This window comes from Passer domesticus, chromosome 1 (assembly GCF_036417665.1).
Source record: "Passer domesticus isolate bPasDom1 chromosome 1, bPasDom1.hap1, whole genome shotgun sequence".
In the NCBI taxonomy this organism is placed as follows: domain Eukaryota; kingdom Metazoa; phylum Chordata; class Aves; order Passeriformes; family Passeridae; genus Passer; species Passer domesticus.
Window position 1 is genome coordinate 141220942 of NC_087474.1, and position 12851 is coordinate 141233792.

The 12851-nt window shown below is 42.9% G+C and overlaps 2 long non-coding RNA genes across 3 annotated transcripts; one reads left to right on the forward strand and one right to left on the reverse strand.

Annotated features, from left to right (window-relative positions):
- Positions 1-1030: 1030 nt before the first annotated feature.
- LOC135283184 (uncharacterized) lies at positions 1031-12851 on the reverse strand. 2 transcript variants are annotated; one of them, XR_010349045.1, is made up of 3 exons: positions 10812-12851; positions 10043-10158; positions 1031-3253 (listed from the first exon to the last, which is right to left on the reverse strand). It is a non-coding gene; the product is annotated as an uncharacterized LOC135283184 (long non-coding RNA). The 2 variants fall into 2 exon arrangements; XR_010349044.1 differs by having other exon boundaries at positions 10035-10158.
- LOC135283178 (uncharacterized) lies at positions 3222-8165 on the forward strand. Its single transcript, XR_010349039.1, has 2 exons — positions 3222-4970; positions 6371-8165. It is a non-coding gene; the product is annotated as an uncharacterized LOC135283178 (long non-coding RNA).

The following is a 12851-nucleotide window of genomic DNA, read 5'->3' on the forward strand; positions in this document are numbered from 1 at the left end:
TGTCCCCGGCGGGGCTGGCGTGTGTCCCCCGCGGGGCTGGCGTGTGTCCCCCGCGGGGCTGGCGTGTGTCCCCCGCGGGCCGCCCGCTCGCCCTGGCTGGCACCGAGAGTGCTGCAGGAGCGGGCAAGGCTTTGGTTAGCTCCTGACACAAGCCACCGTCAGCATCCCCCCGCGATCCCGGGCAGGTGGTTACCATACGTGTCTTCACACGGCATCTGGGATCTGTGCTTCTGTCATGGTTTCCACTAACCCGGGACCTATCCTGTGTCACTACGACTTTAAGCAGGTGGAAAAAGAGCCCAATGGTCAGCCAGAGGCCTCGACCACCGAGTTAACAACAGCCTGACAGCTCGCCCTGATTCCCTGGGCATTGATAAGCTGCTCATACTGCTCACCAGAGGAAACTAATTACACTGCATAGCTGGCAGCCTCAGTCTCCCAGCAATTTCAGCCCTTCAAGAATCCTGTAAGTAAATACATGAATGGAAGGCTTTAGCTGACCCATACAATTCACACAGAGTTTCACTGAAGCTCTGGGGCATCTTCAGCACACCTCAACGCCTTTAGTTCTTTCTTAATGCCCTTATGAGGGAGTGATGCTCAGCTGCAAGGAGAAAAGAGTCACCCAGAGATGAGGTGCCTCAGTTAAAAGTCACAAAACTGTTTCATGGAGCTGTGGATGAACTCTGATCTACCAGCCTGGCTCTGCCTTGTCAATTTTACTAAACCACACAGGGCTGCTTTTTAAAACATTCATTCCAGCAATCACAATTCTTTCCAGATACCTAAATATGTAGGTATGCAGTTCACTGAAACCCACCAAAAGATATACTTGTTCCAGAAAGTACTTCTTTCTCTCAAGGCACATTTATTTTCTTTTTAAAAGGTTAGTACAGTTTGCATTTTTTTTTCCAAAGCAAATTTGGGTTTGTTTACTTGTATAGCAGAGAGAATTTAGAAAAGGAGTGAATAGATACACACCTGTCATATCTTCAGAAAAAGAATGGGACTGAGGTTTCACAGCACACAGAGATGGAATTTGTTCACTCTTTTAATCTGTTACCACATTCTCTTTTGCAAATAATTTTAAATGAGGAGGAAATTAACTCAGAAATATCTACAGTTCCATTATCATGTCTCCTTTTTTTGTGATAAAAGCACTAGTAGGTTATAGATGAAGTTAGTAAAAGCAGGTACATTGATTAGGAAGTCAGAAAATCTCTTACATACACTTGCAACAAACCCTGTATTGAAGACCAAAAATTCAATGTTACAGTTTGCACAGCTGTTTTTTCAGGTGTGTTCTGTATTACACCCTTCATCAGTGATTTACTTGTATTTTGAGTTGCCATTCCAGAATGCAAGTGCAGGAGGAGGGATCAGATTATATTTAAAAACAAAACCAAACCAACCAACCAACAAACAAAACCAATCTAGAAAAAGCTATAGAGAGAGATAGGAAGAGAAATTTGGGCAGAGCTTGGTTATGGTACAGTAATTGTGAATTATTAACAGGCAAAGAAAGGAGGAAGGGGTAGAGGGAAGGACAAAGGTTATAGTGATATATACAGAAGAGCAACCCAGAAAGCTGTATTCATTAGGAAGGTCAATTTTTCAAAACACATCTTTGGAAGGGATATAAACTAGGAAAAGGACTTGACTAGTTTGGAGATGTTACTATGTATTTTATATATGTTCTGAGAGGTCTCCTGTTGGTAATACTTAAAGATAGCCCAGTGATACATGAGTGATCTCACTGGCACATGCTACTGCCACATTCATCTTCCCAGGAGAGTTTTTGTTTTGGTAGGTAGGGGATGTTTTCAATATTCTTATTGGGAGTAAGAAAACAGATGGACTATTTAAGAGGAGTGCATAGTCACGTAGGACAGGAAAAAGAACTTCAGTTTGATATGCAATTAATTGGGGGATCTGTCAACTATTTTAAACATGCATGGAGGGAGGGAGGATTTCCTGCCTGTGAAGGAAGCAACACTTGAAAACAGAAACATAAACTTCATCCTCTCAAATCTACTGGAAAAAGAAGAGTGGCACACTATTAGGGAGAGTACAAGACTGAACTGTGTAGTCACCTTACACAAAATAAGAAAAAAATGATGGATGAATGCTTTATACAGTGTTTCTGCTACTACAGATGATATTAATGCAGAACTAGAAAACTGATGCCACAGCTCAATGTATACGTACATATTTTAGCAGTCCTGTTTTGTCTGGAGAGGCAAAATATACAAAAATTTCCTTTTGCCTCATTTCTCTGTACTCAGTTTTAATACTTGGATTCCTAACATTGTATGGCTCCATATCCACATTTTGTAGGTTAGTAGAGTAAAAATTTACATTTTCTGCTCCAAAGAGACAAAGTGAACAAAGCACAAAATGCATCTCCAGCTCTGAGTTCCCCTTACTTCCAACTGTGAGGCACTTCTACCATTTTGAGGTTTGTTTTTTTTTGCCTCCACACTTTCTTTTCAGTATGGTTCACAGTTGGATATAGACAAAATCAGGTGTTATCCCTATGACGCAGATAAACAGGAGCAGGAAAGACATCCTTCCCCACCTCATCTTTTGGAGCACAAAAAATACTCACTAATGAGGCAACCCAGCAGCCAGGAGCTCCAAATTGGTTTGGACAGATGTCTGAGGGCTGCACAGCCTGATGACCTTCCCTGCTAATCCCAAGTATTTCCTTCTCTTAAGGATGTCTTCCTAAGGGCTCTTTTCTCCTCTGGTTCTCCCATTTCCTCTTGCTCTCGGATGCTGCCTCTATCACCACTCATCAGCAGCAGGGTCGGATTCCACTCCTGCAGTGAGAGAATGAGATTATTTCCTCCTCCATCTCCTCTTCCTCTTCCCCCACTGCTGCCAACTCCTGCAGCGGTCAGTGTTTTTTCTTAAAGCCTCAGGTGCAGGAATTACGTGATTACGCAGGAATTTCATCTTCCATTGAAAATAAAATGTCCCTAGCTACTGCAAACTCAGTGCAACAGAAGACAAATACAAATAATGATCCACCTTCCAAACTAGGGAAAAGGTTGCTTCAGTTTCTGAGTGCTTGGGCTTGAGAGTCTGTTCCCTGTTCCATCTCCTTTCACATGTAGTGGCACTCGGTATAGTTGACACTGGGTATAGTTAAAAATCTGTAGCCATCCAGCTGGAGCACTCAGCTCTTGGGGTGGGAGGAAAGAATCAGTCCAAAGTGCATTTTTGTCTGAGCTGCTCAGGGCAGGAACGCCTGTGCAAAGGGAAGAGTTATGAGAAAATGAAAATGAAGGCTGTGATAGCTCTGGATCCCTCATACCAACAATGACATAGAAATACTAGAACTTCAGTAGTTCCTCTATTCAGTAAAATAATGTGTATAAATAGGACCTTGTAGTAGTATCAATTGATACTCTGATCTTCAGACCTTTTTTATTGCTGCATACTTTGGAGCTATCACTGTTCCAGCCAGTTGACAGAAATGCTGATAACCAGTTGGAGGATGATTCATAATTATTAAAAGCTCAGAGGCAATGGGAGGAAAGACATCTCTGCCTTAACTCACAGGAATAGTCACCTTTCACCTATATTTACTGACTATTTTTCTGGATCAAAACAACTGGGGCAAAAATAGGGTTCTACCTTTCCACTGGTTTCAAAAGATGTAATTTCTATGGAGAATAGTTACAGAATAGATCTCATGCTCAAACCAAGCAGTTTAAACAAAGTTAATGGAAACATCAGCTCAAAGCACTACATAAAGACATCACAAGTAATTAAAATTAAATTTGGGTTGTTTTACAAAGTCATATAAAAAGAGAGAAAGGGCAAGAGAAAAGTCAGTCTTGGTTTAGAAATATTCAGTGATTTATCATAAGGTCATTGCAGTTCAATGCTAGAACAATGTCAGCTCCAAAAAATCTAGACTGGATAGGTAGAAACTAAGAGAAAAGAAACAGCCAGAAACCAAGTGTCACATCACTGCTCACTCCCTCACCAGTGGGACTGGGAGAAAATCAGAAGGGTAAAAATTGGAGAACTCCTGGGTTGAGATAAAGACAGTTTGCTAGGTAAAGCAAATGCCACTCACAAAAGTAAAGCAAAACAAGAAGATAATGAATCACTGCTTCCCAGGGGCAGGCAGGTGTTCAGCCATGTCCAGGACAGCAAGGCTCCATCAGATGTAACAGTTACTTGGGAAGGCAAATGCTGTCACTCCAAATGTGCCCCCCTCCCTCTTTCTTCCCCCCACTTTTTTTTTACTGAGCATGATGTCTGGACTATCCCTTTGGTCAGTTTGAGTCACCTGTCCTGGCTGTGTCTTCTCTCAGGCTCCCATGCACCCCCAGCCTCCCTGCCAGCATGAAAAGCAGAAAAGCAGAAAAGCTCTTGGCTCTGTGTAAGTCCTGTTCAGCAATCAAAAAAAAAAATCCAAATCATAGTCCCATACCAGCCATGGTGAAGGAAACTAACTCCATCCTAGCCAAAACCAGCACTGTCCAAACTACTAAATAAGGGCCATTTAAGAGAATATTCAGCTATGAGCATTACTTAAGTGTCTAGCCACCTGCATGCCTACTCCACATTAACTGGTAAAGAAAACTTGAAATATTCAAGTATCTGCAACATGATATGGACTTTTTACTGTAGAAAATGTTCCCAAGTCGAAAACAGGTTAGAAATTACTTGGGTTCATTGGGTTCATTGTGTGATAGATTTTGAGCTGTCTATTAATCACACCCATTCCAGTTCCTGTTACCCAGGTGCAATGGATCATCAGTAATACCTGAAGGGTCAGCTGAAGACCAAAGGTTATGCCTCTGTGGAATTTATCATTTCTCATTGCAAATATCTCTGAATTGGAGAAGTGGCATGGAGTTCCCCTCTGCAGATAAACAGGAGGTGCTTGTTTCCAGAAGAGTGAATGGTCAGCAGCAATAAATCAACTTTAAAACACAACAGTCCAAACAGTAAGCAGGATGAAGTGGTCTGCGTGCCATGCAAGGAGGTTAAAAGTATGCATATCATGTGCTGTGACTGATGGTTACTGAATGGGGAGATTCTTCCTACTAACTTTTTTTGGAATGAATACTCTCTCTGTTGTCATTGGTTGCATTTGCAAGAAGTTTTTGTTCCCAAATGTTTATTCTCAGCCCTGTATTTCTTGTGTAAGTAGTCTTCCTCAAATGTGATCCTAGCTTTATGCAATGATTAAGAGTTTTTTCAGGCTGCTTGGCTTGCTAGTTGTTCTTGACAGTCACGTTTCAGCTTTCTGAACATGCACATGTTTGTCTCATGATTTCTAGTTACAGCATCCCCTGATAGCCTTCAGTTTTGCTGAGCTTCCCCAGGCTGCTAGGGCATTTTGTCAAGAGTGAAGATGCACAGTCTTTAAAAGAAAAATTTCCAGCTAACCCCTGGAGAAGCACTTTCTACTTGTCAATGTCTTTCATCACCCTCCCAGCTCTGAGAGGTGGTGATGATCTCCCCCTTGTTATCCAAGAGCAGCAAGAAGGGAAGTGGTCTCTTGAGATTGCACTCCAGTGCCATTGGAAATGCCTCCAAGTGTGTGCCTGCGTTTTCTCTCTCACTGACAATGTTGTCTCACACATTTTGGGGTTGAGAGAACCACAAGTCAAGACAGAGGCCTTTCCCACTAGCATGAAAACTAGTTACACAAAACTGAAGCAAACTCCTCTGCTATTTTAAAAGCAAGTAACAACACATTTGAAAAGCAAAATTGACCCATTTAATATAAATCCTGTAAATCTTGTTTACTTTGCTTGCATGATTAGAGTTGTTATGTTAGCAGGAGGAAGATGAGCAGCATGTAGCATTTCACTTCCCTCTGTGTTTGAATTTTTTGTGACATATACATTTCCCCCTTAGGAGTGGAAGGCTTTTTAAAAAAATAATTATTTTTTCTTGCACATAAAAAACCAGAAAAACCACAGGTTATAGGTTGGCAATAGTGACCAGCATGGAATAGTTGCCTCTTTAACACAGTTCAGAGATGCAGAAGGATCTGTCACATCTGCGTCACCTGCATACAGGAAGGAACAGGGTGTTGTCCTGTCCATTTGGTTGTCAGAGCACTGCAGAAATGATGCTGCTGGTACTCAGGGTCTTCAAATAAGTTGTTTATCAACATGCTTTTGAGTCCCTAATTGTACTCAACCAAATTTGATCTTCACCTCAAGAAATTGTGCCTGTGTACCTTCTACTCATTCTCTCTAGGGCCTGGGCCTTAACGCTAAGATTTGTAGCTTGCAAATTGTTTTCCCAGCTTCAGTCTTTTTGTGGTCCTCAAAAACGAGGAAGGAAACCCCTTTTTAATTTTGTTGCCATTAAAATCCCTGATCTTGTTTAGGACTGGAGACATCCTTGGCTCAAGAATGTGGAGCTATGTCCTGGCTCAGATACATTGTTGGAGGTGAAACAGTAGCTGTGGACATCCTCTGCTCAGGGTACTGTGTCAGTGCTATCCCCCGCCTTTGCTATTTCCAGCCAGATTTGCAGAAGCAACAGGAAAGTTAGCAAAGCAAGGCAAACAGTGCTGGGTTATTTTTGTTACACTCCGTTTCCTTGCAGCTGGTCAAAGTGCTCAGTACCTTCCAAATCTGACCAGATAGAAATGCAAGTGAAAACTGGACTTGAAGTGAGCACCAGACAAGCCTGGAGCAGTGTCTTGTGGTTGATGCCCTTTGTCCTGCCCTGTTTCATCAGCAAGAGTGAGCAGCCTTTTGTGCACACTCACACCAGAAGATGTAAGTGCAAAGCCAGGAGGTCTCACCTATTTTTAACGTCTCCCAAACCCCAGGGCAAGACCCAAGGAGGATATTGTGCAGGACAATGGGGTCACACCAGCCAGGAAGCCTAAGGACAGTGGGGGCTGTAGCCCAGGCCCCACTGGGTGGCTGCAGAGCAGGAAGACCAAAGAGCTGCTGAGCTGAGCTGAGCTGAGCATTCAGCCCCAGCCAGTCCTCAGGGGTCCTGGCGCTCTCCCTGCCATGGTGTTCTGCCATGTCTCTGCTGTTTACCTCCCTGCAGAGAGCTCCCAGGGCAGGGACAGCCCCTGCAAGCTCCACTGCTGCCAGGAGCAGGGAGATGTCTCATTTAAGGAGCTATTACTGGTACCAGTAAGCACACTGTAGTGGCCTTTTCCTGCATACTTACTCTGAATCTGCTCATGAAAAATACCACCTAAACTGGGCTTGGGCCATTAGCTTTACCTGGTGCTCTTACACTGGGATTTGTTTCTTTTTATTAGATACAGTTTTCCAAAGGGACAGATAATTGCTGTTCCATCTTGAAATTAAAACAAAAAAACCAAGCAAAGTCACCATCAACTTTCTTGTCATGTGTAATTTTCTTGCGTGATTTACAAATTGTTTCCTCTCTTTTCTCCTGATGGGAAATGTGGGATAGGGACCCAACACAGCATCTGGGAAGCTGTAGTCCCACGGCTGAGCTGGATCATCAGCTCAGGTGCCAGAGGAGCTGGAATGAGAGACGGCTGCCCCCATGTCATCCATCATGGGAAAAAATGCCCAAAGCAGTGTGTATTTAAGGTTGCCATCTCCCAGATGGCCCTTTACTCAGATCATCCCAATATGTTGTTAGTTATGGAGCAGGCCTTTGGGCTTAGGCTTGTTGTGAGAAACCAAAGGCGTGCTTACCATTTTCTGTGATAGCAGCAGAGCTTAAATGAATGATTATAATAATAACTGCAGAGTGTGTTTCTGAGGTTTTACTACATGTAAACACAATCATAAGTGTAATCAATGTCAATGACTTCCATTTAATTCTCAGACAAAGTTTGCTTTTAAATACCACACCAGATTTGACACGGTCAGTGATAAATGGAATGCAATTAGTTCTACTATTTGCTTTGATGATATGCTAAATTATTTCTTACAACAGACCATTTATTATCCAAAGCTAATGGTTATACTCTTGCATTTAACAAATCTAATGTATATTAAACCGTAGCAAACTGATAAGTTTCAAAATTAGATACTAAAGGCTAGAAAAAAGTGATTTCATGAATGAGTTTCATTTAATAAAACCTTGTCAATGCTCAAGTAATAAAACCTTAAATTAGAAGAGTTTTGTATATATTTCTCATAATTGCACAAATTAAAAAAAAATTATGTTGCCTCTTAGTGATTTGCAGTCATTTAATGGATATTTAATCTCAAGGAAAATGTTCAAATTTAAATGTTCTTATGGCATTTTTAACATAATGCATCTTCTAATTGTTAATAAGAAAATTATTTCCCTCCAGAAATTTATTATGAGCTTACCGTGATAATTGAAAAATTAACAAAGACAGTGTAGTACTTCAAAAGACAAAAGTAATTTCCTAATTTTTCACTTTGTGTTTGTTTTGCATGGCCTGGTTTTTGGTAGCAGGGGGACCACAGAGGTGGCTTCTGTGAGAAGCTGCTGGAAGCTTCCACCCTGTCCAGCAGAGCCAGTCCCTGATGGCTCTGAAGTTGGACATGCTGCCGGCCAAGGCTGGGCCAATTAGAAAGGATGGTAATACCTCTGTGATAACAGATTTAAGAAGAAATCAAAACAAAGGTGGGAGTTGCAGTTCTAATTCCAGCCAGAGAAGAGGAGGAGGTGAGAACATGTGAGGGAAACAACCCGGGGACACTAAGGTCAGTGGAGAAAGAGGGGGAGGAGGTGCTCCAGGTGCCAGAGCTGAGATTGCTCTGCAGGCTGTGGTGATAACCATGGTGCAGCCATGGTGAAGCAGCTGTGCCCCTGCAGCCCATGGGGATCCACGGGGATGCAAAGATCCACCTGCAGCCCGTGGGGATCCACAGGGGATGCAGAGATCCACCTGCAGCCCATGGGGATCCACGCGGGATGCAGAGATCCACCTGCAGCCCATGGGGATCCACGGGGATGCAGAGATCCACCTGCAGCCCATGGGGATCCACGGGGATGCAGAGATCCACCCGCAGCCCCTGGGGGAAGCGCCCATGCCAGAGCAGGTGGATGCCTGATGCATTTCTGCCTGTGATCCAGTAGGAAATCCAAATAGAGACAGAGAGCCCTTGCTTCCAGGTTGGAGCAGCCTTCCTTGGAGGACTGTACCCCAAGGAAGTGACCAACACCATAGAAATTTTGGGAGGACTGTGTGCCTGTGGGAGGGACTCACGTTGCAGCAGTTTTGGGAGGACTGCTGCTCATGAGATTGGATCCACATTGGAGAGGTTCATGGAGAACTGTCTCCTGTGGGAAGGGACCACATGGTCTCAAGGGGAACAACTTCTGTCCCTGAGGAGTGGAAGAAAACCTCAGGTGATGAACTGATCAAAACCCCCATGCCCTGTCTCCATGCACTGTCGGTGGGAAGGAGGGAGGCACTGGTGGAAGAAAAGGTGGTTTTAAGGGCATATTTTACTTGTCATTATCCTCCTCTGATTTTGTTAGTATAAACTCATATTGTATCTCTACAGTGAGCCTGTTTTTCTCTTGGTGTGTTTTCTCTGGGTCTTATCTCAACTCATGATTCCTCTGTTAAATTTTGCTCTCCTCTGTCCCGCTGTAGCAGAGGAGGGTGAGTGAGCAGCTTTCGTGGGTGACTGGCATTTGGCCAGTGTCAAACCACAACACACTTATTATCAAATTTTCTCCTATCTTCAAAAGGCAGGTCTGTCCCATCTTGATTTATATTATTCAAAGTTTCAAAATAATACAGGCAGCAAATTCTGGTTGTTGTTAGAGAAAATACTTCCATAACACGAGGGGTTACAGAAATGGATAAGTAGTTCCTTTTTCTGTGGTTACCTTAATAACAGCAAGCCAGGCCTACACCACGTTGCTCTGCCCCAGTCACCCTGCACACACTTGTCTGCCCCCTCCCAAACACCTCCTGCACTCCCTGTTCTTCCTCCCTTCCTTCCCCCCACACCTGGCTGCAGCCCCTCCAGGCACATCCCTAAATCTTAACACTCTTCTGCCATTTCCTTAATGTTCTTCCTTCTATTTATCTAATTCCTCAGAGATTTTTTTCTCACCCTAGTACCTTCTCCCATTTTCTGAGCTCCATGTCTTCTTTCTCCTTGTATGCAGGGGTTCTTCTCAACAGTTCAATCCTCTTGAAGATGATAGGAAGAGTTGACACTAGGGATGAAGGGAAACCTAGAAAATATACCAGTGTTTCATGAGGAACACTTAAAAATATCACAAATATCATACTGGTCTCAGTAAAATCTTAAAAATTAGCAACGATGGATTGCCCTTTCTGCCAAGGATTACATAGAAATGAAAAGGGCATCTTGGCATTTTTTCTTAGAAGAAAAAGAAGTGTCCTAGACATTCAAATCATCCTTCCAATTTTGTTGTCCATGCAATGTCTTCATAAATCTGTTAATCTTGAATAAAAACAGCTGCAACAGGGAGATTTGACTTGGGAAATTCCACTTGCAGGCCCACAGCCAATAGACTGCTGTGTTTGGTAGCCTTTACTTTAAGACTCTGCCTCATTATTTTCTCTGTAAACTGTCTGGTCTCTAAATTCTGATCAGAAGTATATTCCCATCATCCAAATGACATTCTGTCTCCTGCCAACATTTTTGCTGGGATAACATTTCCCTTGAGGCTCTCCATCAAGATAAAAGAGACTTCCACAAATTCTGCATGACTGGCCTAGGGCTGCCTGAAGCTGCAAGCTCTGCTTAACTCTGCCCCTACACTCCATAGTATGTATTCATCTCCCCCGCATCTTTATTTATCATATTTATTAATCTTTATTTTAATAGGATCCATAAAGATTTTTGACAGATGATACATACCTTTTAAACTTTGGTTTTCCAACAGAAATACCAGTAAGAGGCAGAGAGATGCTTCTTTTTCAGTCTGAGGAAAGGTGCAGACACCAACAGTAGCAGTCTATCATTGCAGCAAAGGCAGTCCATCATATTTGCTATACCTTCCACTCAGCTCCAGTCAGATATGCATTTCTCCAGAGTAGCATTCTTCGTTTTCTAGGGAGTCATGTTAAAATGACCCACCTGCAGAAGGTTTTGTTTTCAGCTTTTTCTTCCAAGTAAAAAGGATTTATTTAGCAAATAGAGTCCTCTTCTTTTGGGGAGTGGGCACTGGGTAAACACATTCTGCTCATCATTTTGTTCTGCAGCCGAGTGGCTGCTTGCACTGAGATGAGGCATCAGCAGGAGCTCAGTGATCATCTGCTCTGTTTAGCCAAACAGCACTGGCTTGGACCAGCCTCAGCATACACTGTCTTCTCCCTGGCCAGTCCTTGGCAGGCTACTGGGGGCAAAGGATGTTAGGAGATATGGAGGGAACCTGGGCTGTGGAGGAGGAGGGAGACAAGGATGGGATGAGGTGAGATAGGATTTCTGCACAAATCATGGGAAGCAGATGTGGTTACTGCTGCTGTCCATGGGGCAAATTGTCTCCTCCTACCACACCTTAGATGAGCTTCTATGAGCCAATGACACCACAAAGCCATGCAGTACATGTACCATTACCTGTGCCAGAGCCCCTAGGGGAGATCTAAATCGTGCGTTCACACGGCATGCTTAATGACCCCATGAGTGAAGTATAAAATAAAGGTAATAATAAAGAGCTGCAGTGAAATCCCTCAGGACACTGCTGAGAAAGCAGGCAGCTCTGCTTCCTGCAAGACAGGCACTGATTTCCTCCGGTGGCAGCCCAAGCTGTCACTGCGGCTGCTTGCTTTAGCACGGGATGCCAGCTGCATGACACCATTAGCATTCCTCATCAGCCACGGCTTATGTCTCCCTGTGCACAGTGTTGGAAAACCAGGTCATTCTCTTGGCTCATCCTCCTCTGATAACTCCTCTTTTCTTTCACTGCTGGGAAGCCGAGGATGGTGTAATTACTTTTCAATAATGCTCAGCTCTATGTGGAACTGCTTTTGTGCCAAGCCAAAAATGAAGTTTTCACATAGTTTGCATGCCCTAAGAGGAGGAAAATTGGAGACAAATTTGGGAGGCACCTATTTTCCTTGTATCATAATGATTCAGCTGATATTTTTCAAAATACCACAGAGAATACTAATGACATGTTAAACTTCCAGTACTCACACAACAGAGAATAAATGAGTGTGATTCCAATGAAAATACAAAGTTAAATACTTACCCATGCCAGATAACAACTGGTACTGCAAGGCTGTCATAACAAGCAGTCTGAAATCATGCCCTTAAGTAGAAAAGCTGCCCAAAGTAGTATTTAACTGCTTGGGGTTTGCAGGCAGATCAGAGACCTGATATTCCAAAGAAGCTGCGGGGGAAGATAAAAATGAAAAATTCAACCCAAACCCCAGATAAGAAGTTCAGGTTTTCTTAATAATACAGTGGAAGTGATGACTTCTAAACCTGTGAGGAATAAATTTTGAAAGGCTTCCATAGGGCATGATACAGAGAGATAAAGCAACAAACTTTATTAAAGGGCAAATGATTTTGGGCTGTGGGTTAAATCATAAACATAAATGCCCACAAAGAATTAACTGGCTGGTACAGTGAGGTTTATATACTGGTAGAGTAACTGTATCAGTAATTAAAGCTGCATTAATGTGCTTGACTGATGCTCTGAAAGTGTCACTGTAACGGCAGTCACAGTGCCAACTGAAGCAACTAAGCTGTGAGATGAGGAGCTACTGGTTACAGAGGCTCCTTGTCTGGAATATGCTTGAAGTTTGGTATTTTGGTACACTATTAGAAATAACATTATTTAAATGATAATACATCCCCATCTCCCAGTGTTTAGTATCCACTGGAGTAATTGCAAAATCAACCTAATTATATGCAGTATTTTAGGAGATAAAATATGAAGCAGAAAATGCTTTA